General features: G+C 58.9%; 1 protein-coding gene across 1 annotated transcript in view; it reads left to right on the top strand.

Moving 5' to 3' along the window:
• Positions 1–241: 241 nt before the first annotated feature.
• Positions 242–20,094, top strand: part of PIK3R5 (phosphoinositide-3-kinase regulatory subunit 5) — a 39,543-nt gene continuing 19,690 nt past the window's right edge. The window contains exon 1 of the mRNA XM_054278824.1: positions 242–298. The gene's annotated coding sequence lies outside the window, so the exon portion shown is untranslated. The remainder of the gene's footprint in view (positions 299–20,094) is intronic.

The following is a 20,094-nucleotide window of genomic DNA, read 5'->3' on the forward strand; positions in this document are numbered from 1 at the left end:
GGCTGGCTGGCTGGCTGGCTGGCTGGCTGGATGGATGGATGGATGGATGGATGGATGGATGGATGGATGGATGGATGGATGGAGGGAGGGAAGCACGGAGGGCTGGGCGGGCGGAGGAAGCGGGGGGCGGGGGGCAGGTGCCGGGGCAGGGCCGGGGCGGGGCGGGCGCGCACATGTACGGGGCGGGCCCGCCGCCAGCCCCGCCCGCCCCGGTGCCGCCGGTGCCGCCCGGCGCGGAGCGGAGCCCGGCGGGGCCGGCGAGGATGGGCACGGAGCCCCGGCGGCAGCCGCCCCGCAGGTGAGAGAGCCGGGGGGAGAACCGGGGCGGGGGGACCGTGCATGAACCGAGCCAGGGGTGTCCCCGTGACCGGGACAGGGTGACCGTGCACGCACCGAGCCCGGGTGTTCCTGTGACCGGGGCGGGGGGACCGTGCACCCCGTGTACGTGGAGGAAGGGCTCTCTTGTGTTCCCGGGTGTCCGTGGAAGCCGCGGCTTGGGGCTTGGTGCGCTGGGCACGGCCGTGCCCGGAGAGGGCAGTGTCGCTGGCGGGGGCTCGCTGTAAATGGGGGGACAGGAGCGGGACAGAAAGCGGCGGCGTGCGGGGCTCGTGTGTAACTGGGGGCACTTCTCAAACCCCCCAGCGGGGTGTCACTGCCAGGGCTGGGGTTTCTCTGGCACCTTGGAGGGTGCCCCTGCAGCCCGTACCTGACCAGGAGGAGCCGGTGTCAGCCCGGGTGGGGACGGCCCGGCTGCTGTGACTCATTTCGGGACTCTGTGTTTGTTTTCCTCCGCGTGGCCCCACGGAGCTACCGCTCGGGGCCAGGTGTGGGGCCCTGCCCGCCCCAGGGGACCCCCGTGCCGCGGCGGGGTCCCCGGGAAATGCCGGGGGCTCTCCGCTCCCCTCCGGGGCTTTGGCAGGGCTGCAGGCGGTGACTCACCCGGGCACTGCACAGGAGCCCTCCCTGAAGGGACCCAAAGGTCACCGGCCGCTCCCTCAGCCGGGTTCGGGCTGCCCGGGGGGCTGAGGAGCAGCCCCGGGAAGGCGCTGCTTTGGCAACAGGATGTGGTTTGGGATGTGAGCAGCTCAGCAGCGTCGCCCTCCAGCACCGGGGGCTGGAGACGCGCCAGCCCCGGGCCGTGCCCGCGCTGCCTCTCAAGCAGCCCGTGCTGCTCGCTGTGTCTGCCCAGAGCATCTCCCTCCCATCAGGTGCTGCTCCTGTGGCCTCCCAGTGCCACCCGGGCAGTGCCCGGCCCAGCTCCCTCAGAGCTGCTTGGGAGGTGTGAGCCCTGAGGGAGAAAAAGGCTCCGCTGATTCAAATCACTAACGAAAGCGGGAGAAAAGAGCTTTCAGCGCTTTGTTTTGATGTTTGTGACAAGCTGGCTGCTGTCCCCAGCACCGTGTGCTGTGCTCAGGGCTGGTTTCGGGCCGTGCTGCTCCCGGGGCAGCGAAACTGCTCAGGCAGCTGCGGGCTGGGGCTGCTCCTGCTGCTGCCCTGCTGCTGCACAGCTGCAATTTGCTCTGTTCTCCCATTCAGGTCAGTTTTCTAAATCTCGGTCCGCTGCAAACTCCAGGGATTATGCAGGATGTCAAGGCTTTGATTTCCTGCTCTCAGAAAGGTTTCTTGATTTGGTGTTTGGGTTTTTCTCTTGTTCAAAGCACACGCACGGATGGAGTTGTGAAGTGTTTCCGAAACCTGGTTGCAAAGCGGTTTGGAGCTCTGGGCGCTGCTCAGATTAGAGCTCAAACATAGAAAGGTGAGAAGATAAAGAGGCAGAGCCTGGCTGTGGTGGTGGCAGTGGTTCTGCCCCTCAGTCACGGTGACTGTGTGAGGCTGGAGGGCTCAGGTGATGCTGAGGGTGCTCTGCAGCTTTCCAGGTGTGCTGTGGCAGGGGCTGGGATGTGAGCTCAGTGCTCTGCCTTTCCCGGCCCTGTGTGGGCACCCCCGTCCGGCTCCCGCAGCTCTGCAGCCGCTCAGGGCAGAGGAAAGGGCAGGAGATGTGTTCGAGGTGCCCCTTCAGAGGGAGAAAGTGCAGTTTGCTGTGCCTCGGCTGGGTGAGGGGCAGCCCCACACCTCGGGCTGTGGGATGGTGCCGCTGGCTTCTCCCTCCTCCATGGAGATCAGGGCATCCAGCTGGGACAGAAACCAACCAGGAGTGGCCCCGAGTGCCCTCTCGCTGAATGTGGAAATGAAGATGTGGGTTTAGCACTGAGAAGGAAGAACTGAGAGCAGTGGGAAGTGCTGGCACAGAGGAGCAGCGGCTGCTCCAGCGGGATGAGCTGCTCTGGCAGGGCGAGCTGCCCGTGCTGCAGCAGCCGCGGGGCTGAGGGCTGCCAGCGTCACTGCTCTGCCTCTGCTGGGCACCAGGGACAGCCCAGCTCGGCGTGGGGACCCTGCCATGCTGCTGCTCACCCTGGAGCAGTTTCCACTTCTCTTTCTTGGGTGCCCGCTGAGCAGTCGGGCTGCCCAGTTTTGCATTTTTATTCTGCAAGGGGAGAACTGTGCCTGAGGGTGTCACTCAGGTGAGTGCCCCAGGTTCTTGTGAGCAGCGAGAGGCTCCTTTTGTGTCCGAGCTCTGCTCCTAGCAGCGGTTTGAGCTTCCAGGTGAGGGGATGGGGAGGGAGGATGAGGTTTATACGGAAACTGCCCCCCAGCTCCCTGGGCATCGCCCTGCTGCCCACATTGCAGCTCTGTGCTTTGCTGCTTCGGGCTGGAAATGTCGCTGCCTGGAGGAAATGGGAGCTGTGGGTGCAATCCAGGCCCTGCAGCTCTTTCCCTCCTCTTTCCTTTGCACCCCTTCCCTCCGAGGCTCAGGACTCCCCATCCCTGTCCCGTCCCTCATATCCGGTGTGAGTACAGGTCCCACCCACCCAAAGCCATCGCGGGGCGCTCCAGGTGACACCTGCACCCCACCCAGGGCTGCCTCACCCGGGGCTGGGTCAGGGCCCTTTGGTGACGGGCTGTGACCCAAGGACATTCCCGGGGGTCCGTACAGCCTTTCCCGGTGCCGCAGCCCGGAGGGGGACAGGAGCCGTCCCCAGCGCTCCTCGCTGGCACCGAGCCCCGTCCGCGGCTCCCGGGGGGAGCGGCCGCAGCTCCCGAGCGCCTTTCCCAGCACGGAGACCGAACCCCGCCGTTCCCGTCCTGCTGATCCCTCTCTGGCCGCCAATTAGCACGACGTGAGAACTTGTCTCGCTGCTGACGCGCCCGTGTGACTCCTCAGATGCTTTAATTGCGGTGTTTTCGGCGGCCGGGTGCAATGAAATGGTAATTGTTGTGATTGTGCGCCGGGCGGGAACTGAGAGATGCAGCTCTTTGGCGAAGCCTAATTAGGAAATAGGGACACTATTGGGAATGGCTCTGCGATGTGATTTTCCTAATGAAAGCCGCTGAATAGGCAGCCTTGTGATGAAGAACAGCCTCGCGAGGGCACTGCCAATTGCTCTTCTCTAGTGTTAATTTTGTATTTCCTCCCCATTGTTTCTAATACCCTCTTGGAAAAGCTTGAAGATAAAATGCTTTATTTCCTTGCGCCTCGTATCCTGTTTGGCAAGCGGCGATTGGAGCATGTGCATCTGGAATACATGAGGGGCCAGGCGGGAGCTCCTTCAGGCTTGTTCATCTCTGATTTCAAGCTCTGCCACTGGGGGAAAAAAAAAAAAAGGAAAGAAAAAAGAAAAATAAAGCAGCTTCAGCTTGTGGCTGCTGGGCTCCCGGCGGCTGGCACAGCGGGAAGGGCCAGCAGGGATGTGCGGCTGGATGGGAGCTGGGGCCGGGATGCCGCAGCGCAGCGATGCTCCGGGAGCCTGGCAGGGTTTGCAGCCCGCGGGTGGGCTGGTTTCACTTCAGCTGCGTTGAACCTGCAGCGCTGAGAGCTCACCCAGACTCAGTCTCTGCATTGGTAAAGCCGAGCCTGGAGGCCGGACCTGCCCGGGCAGCTGTGGCTGAGCGCTCCCACCTGGGCTGCTCCTTCCCGGAACGGGGCTGGAGCCCTCGGGGTGCCCAGGGCTGCCTCCCCACCTGTGCCAGCTGGGGAAGGGCCGCAGGTGGCTCTGCCCGGCAGATGGGAGCCGCTGGCAGGGCGAGGAGGGGATAGGAGAGCGCTCCCTGGCTGCGTGGGGCACTGCCGTGGCGCTGGGACAGTGATCGGTGACAATTCTCGGTGACAACTGTCAAGGACTGGGTCCCGCAGGGGATCTCTCTGTACTTGTACCGGAGGTGGGGCTGGGCCTTGGCTCCCCTTCGAATGCCCTGTTTCATTGCTCAAAATCCCCGCAGTGCTTGGGCTGGGAGCAGCTTGGGTGCCCCCAAAACGCTGCAGGAGCTGTTTTTGGGGTGGCTGAAGCAGAAGTGAGCAGAGCTGGCAAGAGCAGCCCATGCGAGGGGTGTCAGCACAGAGGACACGGGCACGGTCCCTCTGCAGGTGCTCATTTTAGGGCAGGTTGAAGCAGAATGAGCAGAGCTGGCACAAACAGCCCGTGTGAGGGGTGCCAGGACAGAGGACACGGGCACGCTGTTTTTGGGGTGGGTTGAAGCAGAATGAGCAGAGCTGGCAGGAGCAGCCCATGTGCGGGGTGCCAGGGGACAGAGGACACGGTCCCGGTCACGCCGCTGGCAGCTGCTGCGTCTGAGCAGGAAGGGCTCGGCTCAGCCCGACCCTGTGACTGCCCCAGCGCTGCCGAGGGAGGGATTTGCCACGGCTGTGAGCTCTCTGCAGGGTTTGTGTGGCTGCTCCGGGTGCTTTCCCTGCCGTGTTTGCCCGTTCCAGGCGGGGCTGTGCAGATGGGGCACGGCTGCTGCTGCACACTTTGGGAAAGGCGCCTTGCTCCGGGCCTGCAGAAGTGTTTTCATCCCTTCCACAAAGGCCTATTCTTTGTTGTCTCAAATTAGGATGAAACGCTTCCCCTTTCAGCTGCTTCCCCCGTGCTCTGCTCTATTTAAACCCTCAGCCCAGAGGCTTCTCGGCAAACAAGCTCCCATCCTTTCAGGTGGCATTTCCCTTTTCTCATTGTTTCTGGCAGTCTGTGCATGTGAAACCCCGCCAATGTTTCTTCATTCTCGGTGTCTTTGTGTTGATAGAGCTCCTAAATGGGTACACACGGCATGCAGCTGCCCAGGGGACTCACAGCATCTCTCAGGTGTGGGGGCTTTGCAGTGGGAATGAGGGAATTCCAGGCTGTGGGAGATCCCTGCTGCTCCTCATGCAGCTGGGGGAGAGATCCCTGCTGCTCCTCATCCAGCTGTGGGAGATCCCTGCTGCTCCTCATGCAGCTATGGGGATCCTTCCTGCCTGAGGCCTCCCTGGATCAATTAGCTGGCTTGCAATCAAAGCCATCAAGGTCAGTGTTCCCCGAGGGCTGCTCATTAACTGGGAATTGTCCCCAGGCTGGTCTGGTCTCCATGCCAGGGGCTGTTCCCTTAGGGAATTCCAGGGTGTGGAGGAATGGCTGCAAACCCAAACTCCACTTTTATGGCCCAAAGCCTGGGAACCCCCTGGTCCTGAGCTGCCAGATCCCGGTGCTGGTTTAGAAGTGATGGAGGATATTGAGGGTTAAACAAGATTCCACCTGCTCCAGGTGAGAGTTAACCCCATCCCACCTGCCCCAGGTGAGCATTAAACACGGTTGGACCTGCTCCAGGTGAGCATTAAACATGAGCATTAAACCCCATCCCACCTGCCCCAGGTGAGAGTTAAACTCATCCCACCTGCCCCAGGTGAGAGTTAAACATGGTCCCACCTGCTCCAGGTGAGAGTTAACCCCATCCCACCTGCTCCAGGTGGGCTCCAAGCAGGGATCGCCATGAGGATGCTGCTTTAGGATTAAGGAGCAGCCTTTGGAGATGGGGTGTCCACAGTCAGTGTCAGCTGAGCTCCAGGAGCAGGGCTGGGATGAAGGGGCTGCTCCCAGGAGGGATGAAGCAGGGCTGGGATGGAGCAGGGCTGGGATGAGGGCCTGCTCATCCCTCAGCAGCAGGGCTGGGATGAAGGTGCCCTTTTTCTGCCCCTTTTGGAGAAAAGCCCCTGGGCCAGGAAGCCCCAGCCCATCCTGGGAGGATCTGGGGCTGGAAGTTCCTGTGCTGAGCTCCCTGCTCCTGTGGTGGGTGCCTCGGGGATTTGGGAGCTTGCTCTGAGGTCAGGGCTGTGCCAGCCTGGCTGGAGGCTCTTCAGGGCTGGGCTGCTCTTGGTGTCACCTGTGGCTGTGGTGTCACCTCCAGATCAGTCCCTGAGCTGGGGAGAGGGGACAGAGAGTTATGGACGGGTTCTTTGTGTGGAGAACGGGGCACCTCTTGCCTCGTGCTCTCCATGGATTTTTGGCTTGGAGCTGGGTCACTGTGGTGGGGCTGCCTCAATGTCCCCAGTGCCAGCACCTTCCCTTTGTGTGCTGTCCCCTGCACCTCTGGGACACGGGAATGGCCTCCAGGGCTGAGCCTGCAGCCTCCCAGGGTGAACATGGCTTTGGAAATGTCTCAGGCTCTGGGTTTGTTGCTCTCCATCCCAAGGAGGGGTGGATGCTGCCCTGGCTGTTTGAGGATGCTCAGGGGGTGAAGCTTGCTGGCCTTGGCCGCTGCTGGATGGGTGCCCGTGTCCTTGGGCTGTCACCCCTTTGGAGATCTCCTTCCTTCCTTCCTTCCTTGCCCTTGCTGGCACAGGGGAGCTGTGGCTGTACCCCCCCCAGGTGGGGCTCACACCTGCCTGGCAGGTCTGTGACTTCAGCCCTGCTTGCCTCTGTCCTGAGAGTGATGGGCACAAAAACCCCCTGCCAAGATCTGTGACATCCAGCCCCCCTGGCCCAAGGGTGATGGGGACAACGTCCCTGCCATCATCTGTAACTTCCAGCCCTGCCTGCCCTGCCTGAGGGCAATGGGGACAGAAATGTCCCTGTCACCATCTGTGACATCCAGCCCCTCTTACCCCTGGCACGAGGGCAATGGGCACAGAAACATCCCTGTCACTGTCTGTCCTCGCTGTGCTGCAGCCAGCGGTGCTGGGAGCAATCCGCAGGGTTTGGGCAACCAAGCCAGGGACTGAAAAGGCTCCTGGGTTCCCAGCAGGGCCTCCACAATGGCAGGAAGCAGCTTCTAAAGCTTCCTTTGGATACACAGGCCTTGGGGGAAAGATTTACTTGCTTGTTTGTGCTGGAAGTTAATCTGTTTAGTGGGTTTGGCATTAGAGCTCACAAAAAGCCCTCAGAAATGGTCACGCTGCTTGTTTGTAGGTTTGTCTCTCACTTTGTGTCACAGCTGGAGGAGTTCAGCAGAGCCAGCGCCAATTGAAAGCTCACGTGTAAACTTGTTTTTCCAAACAGCCAGGAGGAATTGGGATCAGCTCCTGCACAGGAGGGAGCTGCCAGGGGCAGGCAGCGGGCAGGGATTGGGGTCCCCTCTGGGAGGGACCCCTGTGCCACCTGGGAGGGTCCCTGGCCCCATCCAGGCTGGGAGATGTTTATTCTATAGAAAAACCCACCAGACCCAACCCTGTCCCTGGGATTGTCCCTACCCCGTCCAGGCTGGGAGATGTTTATTCTATAGAAAAAACCCACCAGACCCAACCCTGCCCTGTCCTGTGACCCAGGGGGGCAGAGTGAGGAGCCACAGGACATTTGTGGGCACAGGAACCGTGGGAAGGGTTTGGAGGGGCAGGGCAGGCTCAGGGACACAGAATGGGACAGGAACCCTGGGAAGGGTTTGGAGGGGCAGGGATGGCTCAGGGGAATGCAGGATGGTGAGGAGCAGCTCTCCTGGTGTGGCAGCTCTGGTGTTTCCCTGTGCTCTGGAGGTGACAGTGCCACCCACACGTGGCCTTGCACAGTGAGAAGGGATTTTCCCAGGGGTGGCCACAGAAGGGCCCTGTGTGGGGCAGCTGCTGTGGGGATGTGGGACATGGGGCTGTGCTGGCACCCTCCTGATCCAGACCCTTCCTTGGGGCACCTTCAGGGGCTCATGGGAGGAGCTCAGTGCCTGCTCTGTGTGGCCATGGACCCCAGGTGTCCCACAGGCTTTTGGGGGGGTCTCCGGCTGAGCCTGGACACACACAGGGTTTCACCAGCTCTGCCCCATGAGTGGGCACAGACCCCCCCCAGCAGGGATTGCCCTTGTGCCTGTCCCTGGAGTGCTGGGAGGGGTCACTGGCCTCTGCTGAGTCCTTCAGCTCCTCCTCAGCACAAACAGCTCAGGCTGATGCTGCTGTTGCACTTTGGGAAACACCTTTTTCCCTCTCTGAATGATGCACTTGCTGGATTTTCTGTCTTTCCCCCTGTGACACAGAGGAACTCCTGTGCTGAGCTCCCACTTGCCCTGGAGAGGAGCCCTGGGGCTCCCATCCCACCCTGCTGGGGACCCCCAGCTCCTGTCAGGCTGTGCCCACTCCAGGCTGTCCCCAGGCTCACTCCTGGGATCTCACCTGGAGCAGAACTGCTGGTGATGTGGGGTGGAACTTCAGCCTCCCCTGAGCTGACAATGACTGGTAGAGGCTAAAATTAACTCTTGCATCATGTGGCCAGGGGTTTTCAGAATTGCTGCCAGGAACAAGAGCATTTCCTCTCTGAAAACCGAGCTATAAAACTGGGCAGCTCTTACTCACATCAGATCTGTGTCATTTCTGTTGGCCTTGGGGTTTTTGAGGAGTAGAACAGAGCTGGCTGAGTTCTGCCAAACTCCCAGAGCCCAGTTTGGGGGCAGGGGTGGGGATGGGCTGGTGATGTCGTGGGGGCCTCTCCATCCCCATCCAGGCTGGTTGTTGATGTCCTGGGTGGTCTCTTCATCCCCATCCAGGCTGGGGCTGGTGATGTCCTGGGTGGTCTCTTCATCCCCATCCAGGCTGGTTGTTGGTGATGTCCTGGGGGCCTCTCCATCCCCATCCAGGCTGGGAATGGTGATGATCTGAGTGGTCTCTTCGTCCCCATCCAGGCTGGGAATGGTGATGATCTGGGTGGCCTCTCCATCCCCATCCAGGCTGGGGCTGGTGATGTCCTGGGTGGCCTCTCCATCCCCATCCAGGCTGGTTGTTGGTGATGTCCTGGGTGGTCTCTCCATCCCCATCCAGGCTGGCTGTTGGAGGCAATGGCTCCTGTTCCTGGACAGACCCAGAGTCCCCACGGGGCTCCACAGCAGAGCACAGAGATGATGGGGCGCTCCAAAGTCACTGCATGGTTTATTGGTTTTCTTCTTGCTTGGACTCCATCATTTTTGGGGGCTCGGGATGATAACCCTGGAGCTTCTGGTGCTGTGAGGAACAGGACACCAGCAGTGTTGGCTGCGCAGAAGTTCACAAGGATTTCAGGCTGGACAGGGTCCCTGCCAGCCCCAGCCGTGCCATGAATGAACTCTCAGGGAGCACCTGGGCAGCCACATTCAGCTGCATCCCTGTGGAGATCAATATTCTGTGGGGCAGCAGTGGCAGTTCCCTTCTTTAGCTGGTGCTGAGTGAGGACTTCAATCCCCCAGCGGTTTCTCCCTCTGAGCAGCTGTGCTCTGGGAGTTTTTGAGGGGAACTGGGTTTTCCTGCTGAACGCACTCCTCTGCAAGCCCTGAGGACCTGGTCCCTCTGAGAAAGTCGATTTTCCCCCTTGTTCAGGGGGATGGGAGCCCTTGCAGTGGCAGATCTTGTGTGCTGCTCCCCCAGTAACTCCCAACGAGGTGTGAATTCTGGGTGTTGTGTTCTGACCCTGTGGCTGCTGGGACGCTCTCCCTGCTAATTAGTGTTCTGTAATTTCAGTCCCTCTGAAATCACCTCGGGTGCCTCTCTGGGGATGAGCTACGGAAGGAACTTGTGAATAGTTCCAGAAGGAACTTGTAAAGAGTGAATGGGGCCTGAGCCACTTCTGGGTGTGCTGGAGAAATCTGCTAACGGGACCTGACCCCCTGGGGAAGGGATGCAGGAGACCTTTCCCTCCACACGGGGATGGAATTTCCATCGTGGAATTTCCACCAGAAATCCAGGTTTGGTGGCTGCAGGGACAGGAGTGATGGCCGAGTCCCCTTCAGAGTGGAGAGCAGGGCAGGAGTGATGGCTGAGTCTGCTCAGAGTGGAGAGCAGAGCCCTGTGCTGAACAAGGGGAGCAGGCTCTGGGGATGATGGTGGGAAGAGCCTTTCCTTGGATCTGGCAGCAGCTGAGGATGGAGCTGCTCTTTCAGCCCGTGTGGGCACACACAGGGAGGGAGGGAAGAGGGGCTCTCTTGGCTCTGCTGCTGCTGCCTGGGGGGAACTGACCCCTCAAACCAGAGGGGAAGGCCCAGAACTGCCCAGTTTGCCCACCTGTGCCATCTCTTAGGGGAGCCCAAATCCTGGCTTGGCTCTGGAGCTGCTTTCCTGCCCCTCCGTGCCCAGCCCTCCATGCCCACGTGCCCTGCTGGGGTATCTGGTGAGTGCCAGGGGCAGCCTGGTCATTTCTGCCCCACCATTTTTGTCTGGGCTTTATTTCAGGGGCAGCCTGGTCGTTTCTGCCCCACCATTTATGTCTGGGCTTTATTTCAGGGGCAGCCTGGTCATTTCTGCCCCATCATTTGTGTCTGGGCTTTATTTCTGGGTTTTCTTGCTCTGGACTGTTGATGTTCCTGGAACTGCTCGCCCCAGAGTGGGGCCCTGTGCACTGCCAGCCCTGCAGTGTGGCCAGAGCTGCCCCTCGGATGTGGCAGGAGCCTGAAATCCTCTCCAGGATAGGAAAGGGCGCCACAACTTCCCCCTGGCCCCGAGCACTTCTCCTTTTGGGGCAGCACACGGAAGGTGGGGTAAGAAGATCTCTGAAATTGCAGAAGTGTGGGTTGTCCTTGGAAACTGTGTCCAGCCATGGCTGGGGAGGGGGATCTGTGTGGGGATGGATTTGGGATCTGTGTGGGGATGGATTTGGGATTCAGCTCCTGGCCCGGGGCTTCCTGCTCAGCTAGGAAGTGTTGGAATGGCAGGAGACCCCAGCATGGGGGGCTGCAGGCTTTGAGGGCTCTGAGGAGTTCCCTTCTCCCATTTTTCCACCCTTGGGAGGCACCATCCCTTGTCCCTGCTCACCCGTGGGTTGTTTTGGATCTTGTGCAGTGCTGCTGGTTTCCACAGGGATATTCCCACCTTGGGATGATTCTCTGGTGCTGCTGGGGAGGCAGAGCCCTCCTGGGGATGCTCTTGGCCGCTCCCCGAGGCTGCCGGGCTTTTGGCTGGAAATTTCTTTGACCTCATTTGGTTACCCAGCCCTACATGCTCAGCACTAGGGCAAAACATCCCAGGGAAAGGAGCTTATGCAAAACCACCCAGAGCCAGAGCATTTCCAGAGCCACAAAGGACTTTCCAAGGTCACACCCCAGATTCTGAGCCTGGGAACAACTCCGAGGGGGGTGAGGAGGAGGAGTTGGACCTGTGGGGGAGAGCAGCAGCACTTTGGGACATGCTGTGGGTGACTGTGGGGTCACCTTGTCCCTGTGGGCTCCGGGGTCCCACAGCAGCACTTGCCTGAGCCTGGGCTGGGCTGGGGCTCCTGCTGCAGCTGCCGGGGCTCTGGGGGCCTGGGGGAAGGAGCATCCCCAGTGAGGGGAGCAGCCCCAGCCCCCAGCTCTGTCCCAGCCCCAGCCAGGTGTTCCTGCCCCCGCCCTTCCCCAGCTCTGCCAGGTGTTCTCCAGCTGCTCAGAGGTGCTGGGAGGGGCTGCAGGGAAGCTGGGAGTGTGTAAGGAGAGGAGGTGCCAGCACAGGGAAGTGCCAGTGAGGGCTGGCAGCGGGCACGGGCACAGTGGAGCCGTCCTGAGTGGCACAAGGGCTGCTGCTGCAGCCTCTCTGTGCTCTGCCCACATCCCCAGGGGTGGCCCTGGCACCTCGGGTGAGTTTCCTTTCCTCTCAGCTCTTCTCAGCCCTTTCTCCTGCCAGGGGCACAGGGGAGCAGCAGATCCAGGGTTGGGGCCAGAGCCACGAGCACCTCTGGGATGGGATGGGGTGAAGTAGCAGCAGCAAGGGACAAATGCTGGACCCCTTTGATGCAGATTTAACCCCAAATCTCTTGGTCCTGCCTGGGCCCCTCAGGGCTGAGTCCTTCTTTGCCAGGTGATGCCTTGTTCTGGGGGTGAGCAGCTCTTCCAGCTTGGGGGGATCCTAAAGCTCTGTGTTTCTAAGAGTTTGTTGGGATTTTCCCTCCCCCAGCTGCATCTGTAACAGCCACGCTTATGACCAGCCCTTTGAAGCTTTAATTGCAAGTTTGAATCTTCCTCTGTTCCCAGGTCTCCCCTAATTGGCTTCCTGTGCAAACTTGAGAGCTGGTGAGAGCAGGGCTGCTGGTTGTGAGAGGGGGCTGCTGGTGTTTGAGGGAGCTGCTGGTTCTGTGATGGAGCTGCTGCTTTCTGGGGGAGCTGCTGTTTGTGATGGAGCTGCTGTTTGTGATGGAGATGCTCTCTGGGGCCCTGAGCCCCACTCAGGGCAGGCCCTGCCTGCTGCTGTGCCCAGATGCTCACAAGGGTGGCATTATGGCCAACCTAAGCTGATTTACATGCCTGCATTTACAAAGTGCTAATCTAGCAGGATGTTTTTTCCTTTCCCCCTCCTCTCCTTTTCTTTTCAGCCCCCTCTAATCTCCTGCTCTCCCTGCCAGGTTCCCAGCTCCTCTGGCTGGAATGGGCCCCAGCTAAATCCTTTATCTGTCTGTTTGGCAGCCCTGGGTGCAGTAGTTAGCAAACGAGTGACACTTTTCCTGGCTCATTAATTAGATTTACTGAGCTGAGCGCTTGCTGCAGCAGCAGGGCTCTGGACAAGGCAGTTCTGTATTTTGTTTCTGAGAAATTTGGGATTAAAAAAAAAAAACAAAAAACAACAAAACAAAGCAGTTCCAGGGTAGTTCTGGTCCCATTGGTCGAATCCACAGCTCTCCTGCTTGCAGTGCTGCTGAGAACATGTGGTGTTCTCGTGTGCAGCTTTATTTCTGCAATTTGCTGCTGCATGGGTACTTCTGGCTCTGTGTCATTGTTTTGCTGCTCAGACTTGGAGGATGGGAGGCTGGGTGCCCATGGCAGGATGTCTTGGTTAAGGCAAGTGGTTCTTGTGGGTTAGAAATAACCTCGGTGGAGAATTAGGATGTTTTATTATAAAAATGCTTTTCTGGCATGTTCTGCTCTGCCAGGTTTATAAATGGGATTGAGAAGGTTGCAGTAGGGGATAAAAATGAGAGGATGTAAGAAAGTTCTGGTTCACCTTTGCAGTTGAGGGACTTTGCTGAGCAGGAACTTCTGCTGCTCCTGCTGGAGGGGAAACTGAGGCACAGAGAGGTCTCACATTACTCTGGGCTTTGATCATGGACCTGCGGGACCCTCTTGGAGCTCTGGACAGCAGCAGCGTGTGCTGTATTGCTTTAGGGGTGAGCAGCCCGGGAGGTGACGCGTGCTGGGTCCTTGTCCCCCCTTGTTGGGCACTGGGACACCCGGGGAGCCCGGGGGACGCTCCCTGTGCTGCTCAGTCACAGGTGGAGCTGGGGCAGGGAAAAACCCAACAACTCTAAACACGGAGCTTAGCATGGCCCCCAAGCTCCTCAGCCCCGCAACACCGCGGGCAGGTCACTGGTTTCAGTGTTGGATGTTTGTGCCAAGGAGCGAAGTGCCCGGCACAGGAGGAGCTCCAGCGCTGCCCCCGGGTGTGCTGACAGAGCTGCCGCGGCTCCAGGAACGAGATTTGGGGACACAGAGAAAAATATTTTCAGCTGTCCTCTGGGGAGGAGAGCAAAACAGCGGAGAGGTGTCCCAGAACGGGGGAGGAGAGCACAAATACCGGGAGGTGTCCCAGAGCAGGGACCGAGGGCACTTTGCCTTTCTCCCCGTGGGAGCTGCCCTCCAGAGCAGCAGCGAGTGTTCATCCAGTGCCGGGACAGCGAATTGCCGCTAATTGGCTGCCCCTAATCGCGCAGGGGCCAGGCCGGCTAATTAGCTGTGTCTTTACAGCCTCCGTGTTAATTTGGAGACTGCGGGCATTCCCGAGGGGGCTGGGACTGGACCCCCATCAGCTCCGGTGTCCTTTGATCCCTGCCGGGAGCTGCGGCTGCAGCCACCAGCCTGAGCTCCGGTAAAATAACCTTGTAGCTACTTTGAGTCGGCGTTTTGAGGTTAAAAAGCGCAGAAATAACGCGCGGTCTCCCCGGAGGTGAGTGAGAAGAGGGATGAGCTGCTGCGGCTGAGGTGGGAGGTCGGGATGTGCCCTGAGCCCCGCTGGGCTGGCAGGGACCTCCCTCGGCTCAGCCTGGGGTGTTTCTATTTTAAAATTATGAAATGTTTAAAAAAGCTCATCCAGGCACTTCACAGAGCCAGTCCCCAGTGCCCAGGTGAGACCTGAGCTGTGAGTGCTGCGGTTAAAATAGAGAAGGTGGAAAAGCTGAGACAAGCACGGGATCGTTCTGGTGATGGATTTTATAGCAGCTCAGAGGGAGTTTAAGGTGCCCTGGATCCCAGAATCCAGGGTGGGCCAGACTGGAAGGGATCCCAGGGGCTCATCTCCAGGGCCAGAGCTCAGGGCTAGGGCTGTGTCCAGGCACCTCTGGAACACCTCAGGGAGGAGACCCCAGCCCCTCTGTGGTCTCTGCCCAGGGCAGGAAGTCTGCCTGATGTGCGGGGCTTGCTGGGGTTCCCCACTCTGATCCAGGTGTTTCACCTGCCCTCACACAGGGTTAAAGCTGTCCCTGGTCCCAGCGAGCCACCAGTGTTTCCACAGGGAGTGGAACTGAGGACTGGGAGCCCTGGGGACACAGGAGCAGCCGGAGCTCCAGGTTTGGGATGTCTCAGGGATGCTGCAGGAGGACAGGAACCCTCCTTGGGGGCAGGTGAAACACCTGGGTGGGTCCCACTGCTCCCAGGGAGGGCTGGCCTCCTGGGGGCTTGCTCTTTGCTGTGTGAATCTAAACTGGTTGTGGAGCAAAACGTCTGTGTTGGTCAGGAGTGAGAAGTTTCATTTTTTTCTGGCTCAGTTTTTGCTTTTTGAATCACAGGCAGATGAGGGCAAACACTGTTTTGAAATGATGAGTTGCATGGTTTTGTTCTGACTCTTTGAGTCTCTCCTTGTGCACCCTCTGGGCAGGTTGATTTATTTGGCGTCCTCTCCATTCACTGAGGAATTATCTCACCTCAGAACAGTTTCTTGGATTATTTTGTTCTTTTTGCTGAGCCTCTTGCAGCCCTGGTTTTGCTCCTCCTGTGGTTCAGTTTGCAGCTTTGGTTGCACACCCTTGGGACAGCTCAATCCTGAATTTGAGGTCACACATCTCCATTATCACCCGGGCTGTTCCAGTGGAGGGATGGGGCAGAGGTGCCCCTTGGCAGCTGTTGGTGATGCTGAGAGCCCCCACGGGCTTGTTTCACCCTGGGAGTGCTGAGTCCTGCTCCTGATGCTGCAGCAGCCTCTCTGTGCCTTCATCAGCTGGGGGACAGCACATCCCAAAGCCGAGGGCAGTGCTGGGACCCTGCTCCCGATATTTTGGATTTTTTCCTTTCTTTCAGTGGAGCCTTTATCTCCAAAACTCCCCAACAAAGGCGGTTGCACTTTGGAGCCGTTGTTGTTTGTTTTCACTCTCGGGTTTATTTTTTGGCGTTCACAGATCCTTCACCTCCCGAGCCCAGCCTTAAGCTGTGCTGTAACGCAGGTAATCCTGGGGCTGGGATTTGGGAAATCCCATTGAATAACCCCTTGGCAGCGACACCCAGGGCTGGGATGGAGGGCTCTGAACGGGGCTGACTCGTCTTAGGCTGTTCTGAGCCCCCTGTGGGTTTCCTGCTCCGATCCCGGGGCCGGGAGGGGCCGGCGATGAAACCGCGGGTGCTGAGCGGGCACAGCGCTGCCTCTGTGGGCTGGGGCTGGGCCTGGGCCTGAGCTTCTCCTCTGCTCCCTGCGGGTCCCACAGCAGGGTCAGCCCTGCCCTGCTGGGGATTTGGGGCTTGCTGGGTGCTGTTGCTTGGGGTTACAGGATGCTGGGTGATGCTGCTGGCACAGGGGGGAGCAGGCAGCGAGCCCTGGGTGTAAAATCCTGCTGCTGGTACAGGGGGAGCACACAGCCAGCCCTGGGTGTAAAACCCTGCTGTTGGTACAGGGGGAGCAGGGAGCCAGCCCTGGGTGTGACACCCGTGCTGCTGTGCCCCTGTTGTGTCACGTTCTGTAAGTGCTGTTTGACACTCGTTCTGTGAGTGCTGTTTGACACTCGGAGCACTCCGAAACCGCTTTGCACGTTAGGTGCTTTCCCTGGTCCGCGGTGGGAGCCTCTCCTGCAGCCCAGCTCTCAGAGACAGAGAGCGCTGATCTCTGGCTCTGGGGCAGCTCTGCAGTTGGGGCTCTCTGAGAGCTCCCCAGTTCTCACATCTCTGCTGTAAATGAGGCGTTGCAGTTCAGAAAGGCGGCGTGGGCAAGGCTTGCTCCTGTTCTTTCTCCCAAGGCTGGTACCTCTCCTCTTCCCAAAACACCATTTCTCTCCCACTCATAACTCAGGATTTGTTTCCTCCTGTGAGCAGTGGGATGTCCCATGTCATTCCTGCCCTTCAGTACCATTATCCTGCAGGCACAGACACTTTCGTTATTCCAGAAGTAGATTTTCTTCTTATGCCAGGAGTTTTATCTTCTGCTTTGAGATGAAATCACTGCCTCAGGAGCTCTTGGGGAGCGATTCTCTGTGTTCCTCCTCTGCTGCCTCTGCCTCCGTTGGCTCAGGGAGTGGGGACTCGCTGGAGTGAGGGTTCACAGCCCAGCACTGAATGTCCCTCAGGTCCCTGCTGTGTGTGCTCACCCTCAGTGTCACAGCAGCCTGTGCCCCAGCCCTGTTTGAGCTGGGCCTTGGCTGGCACAGCCTCCTCTGCAGGCACCCTGGGAGGATGTTTGTCACCCCAGCTGCCTCCCGGATCCCCTGGTACCCTGCCTTGCTGTGGTTTGAGTGAGCATCTTATCAGCCTCATCTCCTGCTGCATGCAGCGCTCTCGCTCGCTGACAAACACTGAGGTGAAGCTTTTCTTGAAAATCGCAGCTTTCTCCCCGCACTGCCCCGTGCCCCACAAAGGCTTCCTCCAGCTGCTCCCTCCCTCCCTCGCTTCGGCTTTCTATCTGTGGCTGCTCTGCGAGGTGGAGGGCAGGCAGCAAAACCCTGCAAGCAAACAGCTGAAACCCAAGGTTTTCTTCTGTAATCTAAGAAAAACAGTTTCACTGGAGGAGCAGGCACCAGGCACGTGCAGCTGCACTGCTGGGCCCGGCTCGGTGTCCAGGGCCCGGCTCAGTGTCCAGGGCCCGGCTCGGTGTCCAGGGCCTGGCTCGGTGTCCAGGGGCCCGGCTCAGTGTCCAGGGCCCGGCTCGGTGTCTGGGGCACATCTCCGTGTCTGGGGCCCAGCTCGGTGTCCAGCCCTTCCTCTGCAGTGGGGATCTCCCAGAGCTCCTGTTCTTTCCCCGCAGGATGAGCTGAAGGAGGCAGAGAGCTGAGGTGGAGCTCAGAGGAGTCAATGATCCTCTTTTCTGAGGATCTCACCTTGAAAACAGCTCTGGGTAGGATCCCTTTGCTTTAGACCAAATTATTTTCCTTCTGCAGCATCAGCCCAAGCTCCTGCTTCCTTCAGCGTCATCGAGCTCCTTGTTCTGGTTCCCCTGGTGCCCAAACCCCTCTGGCTGCTGAGCCACGTCCTGGCACCCACCCAGGGGAGGGGTCTGTGTCCCTGCACCCGCTGCCACTGTCCCCAAACTTGTGCAGTGCGCTCAGAGCTGCTCCCCCGGCCCAAGGGCTTTGTTTTTCCTCTCCCATTTCCTGCCCAGGATGCTCAGCCCCAGAACAATTGGGGCAGGAAAGGGCGTTGTCCCGGCCCGAGGGTACCTGCGGGTTTCCAGGTGCCGGTGGAGCTGTAGGATCCCCTCTGGAAGGTCCTGGGCAGGTCCTTGGCAGATCCTTTCTGTCCGAGGAGATGTTTCTGGGATCTCAAGATCTCAGCTCACCCCGTGTGTACCTGGCCCCGTTCTCCTGCCCTTGGAGCCTTTTCCTGGGCTGGTGGAGGCCCCAGGCTCCGGGGATTGCTCTGCTGGGGGGTGAGAGGGGTCCTGCAAGGGGGTCTGATCCTCTCCACTGCTTCATTTTGGCTCTTTGAGCTCTTCCCCCTGGTCCTGGGCTCCACCACTGCAGATGGAGCTCAGAAGAGTCCCCTGGGTGTTGGAGATGGGGCTCAGGTGGACCCCAACCCAAGAGAAGGGATTGTCCTTGCTGGAAAGGCAGCTCTGTGCCCTGTCCCAGCCCTGCAGAGCTGCTGGTGTCACCTTGGCTCCCAAGGGACCGTCTGCTGTTGGGCATGGAGCAGATCCTGAGCAGATCCTGAGCACCAGGAAAGCCCTGGAAAGGTCCCAGGGTGTGGAGGCAAGTGGGGAACCCCAGCGGGTCCCAGCTGAGTGGAAAGTCCTCATCAGGGAGCTGTGATGCCCCAAGGCTTTCCCGTGACCTCTGGTGGCTTCACAGCTCAGCAGCAAAAGATGGGTTTTGTTGATAATTCTTTCTCATGCTGTTTCAAAACTATTTTTTTTTTCATTTTTACAAATTCGTTGCCTCAAGCAGGACAAGGGAAAATCTAAAACCAGTAGGTCAGCAGGTTCCCACTTCCCACCACAGGGTAAATGCTTACTCGGTTGGTGTTAATTAACAGAAATATTTAATTTGTCTGCTCACCTTTGTGTCCCACAGAGATGAATGAAGCCTCTTAACCAAGCAATCCTGGCTGAAAATTCCCCAAGGGTCTGGCACCCATGCAAGGACAGCTTCACAGATAATCTTGGGATACTTCCCAAGCTGAGCTTTGGTGTGCTGGGCCTTCTCTCACTCACTTTAAAAAGTGGTTTTTAAGAAAGTAATTTGTTAGAAATTCATTATAATAACTAATAATTTAAAAAATAAATATTTAATAATAATTAATTATTATAAATTACCCTTTAGGATGCTCACACCTTCAGGGGGGATGGGTTCAGCCTTGCCCTGAGCCCTGATGCTGGGAATTGTTTGGCATCTGCTGACAATGGGGCAAAACCTTGGGGCAGGTGGGTTTCTCTGAGGACTTGGAGCTCTTAAACCCAGGTGCTGTCCCTGCTGTATGGAGAGGGCTGGGCCATCCCTGGGGTGGTGCCACGTGGAGCTGCTCAACACCCTCACAAAAAGCAAAGCATTTTCCAAAGCCTTGACCTCAGCACTTGTTTTTCTTCGTGTTAAGATGCTTAACAGGGCTCCTGAAAGTCAGATTGTGTTCTCCAGAGCTGTCCCCTGTCACCGTGCTCAGCGTGGGTGGCAAGGAGGGGACAGCAGGGAAGTTTCTGCTCCGTTGTGGTGGCTGAAGCTAGGCCTTTCCCACGGGAAGTGCTTCCATAAGCACTGCCCTGGGAGGAGGCTCAGGCTCCTGTGTGGTCCATGGCACAGCAGGAAGATTGCATTCTGTGGTTTGACAGTGACAGCAATATCAGGGTGGGTTTTATCTCTCATTCCCTCCCGTTGTGTGCCAAAGCAGGCAGGAAGGGATGCTGGGGTTGGTGCGGGGTGAGGAGCCCGTTCCCCCTGAGGACTGAGCTGGGTTTTGAGCTGGCTGGTGTAGGGGTGTCTGTGAGTCACCCTGGGCTCTTACTCACTGCCTTTCTCCTGCCTCCAGCCTGGCCGAGGGCTGGGCTCGCTCTCTGTGCTCCCTCGCGCTGTGGCGCTCCTTGGTGCTCCTGGCACTGGGCACAGGTAAAGGATCTGCTGCAGGGCCCAGCTCAGCCTCTGGCAGCGAGGAGGAGCCCAGCAGCCCCTCTGGGGTGAGGGGAGTGTGGGTACTGGGCAGGTCAGGGGTGCTTGGGGTGTTTGCTGTCACCTCTGGGGAGCTGCTGGTGGCTCCTCTCTGGGGCAGGGCTGGAGGTGGCTCCCTGCATTCTCAGTGAGCTCCAGCAGCCAGGCTCAGCTGAGCCCTTCCAGGGAGCTGCTGGCAATGGAGGCTGGGTGGAGATGGCCGTGCTGGAGACATGGGGCAGGGAGGGCTCTGGAGCCTCTGCCAGGTCACAGTGGCTCTGGGACAGGCTGGGTGGGGCTGTGGTGGGCACAGCCACTGCTGGGTGCTGGCCCCAAATTCTGGCCAAATGGGAGAATTGAGTGTTTTAGCTTCTCTGGGAATGACGTGGCTGTGTGG

This window comes from Melozone crissalis, unplaced genomic scaffold, assembly GCF_028551555.1.
Source record: "Melozone crissalis strain CALT ecotype California unplaced genomic scaffold, PUWL_Pcris_2 ptg000026l_1, whole genome shotgun sequence".
Classification (NCBI taxonomy): Eukaryota; Metazoa; Chordata; class Aves; order Passeriformes; family Passerellidae; genus Melozone; species Melozone crissalis.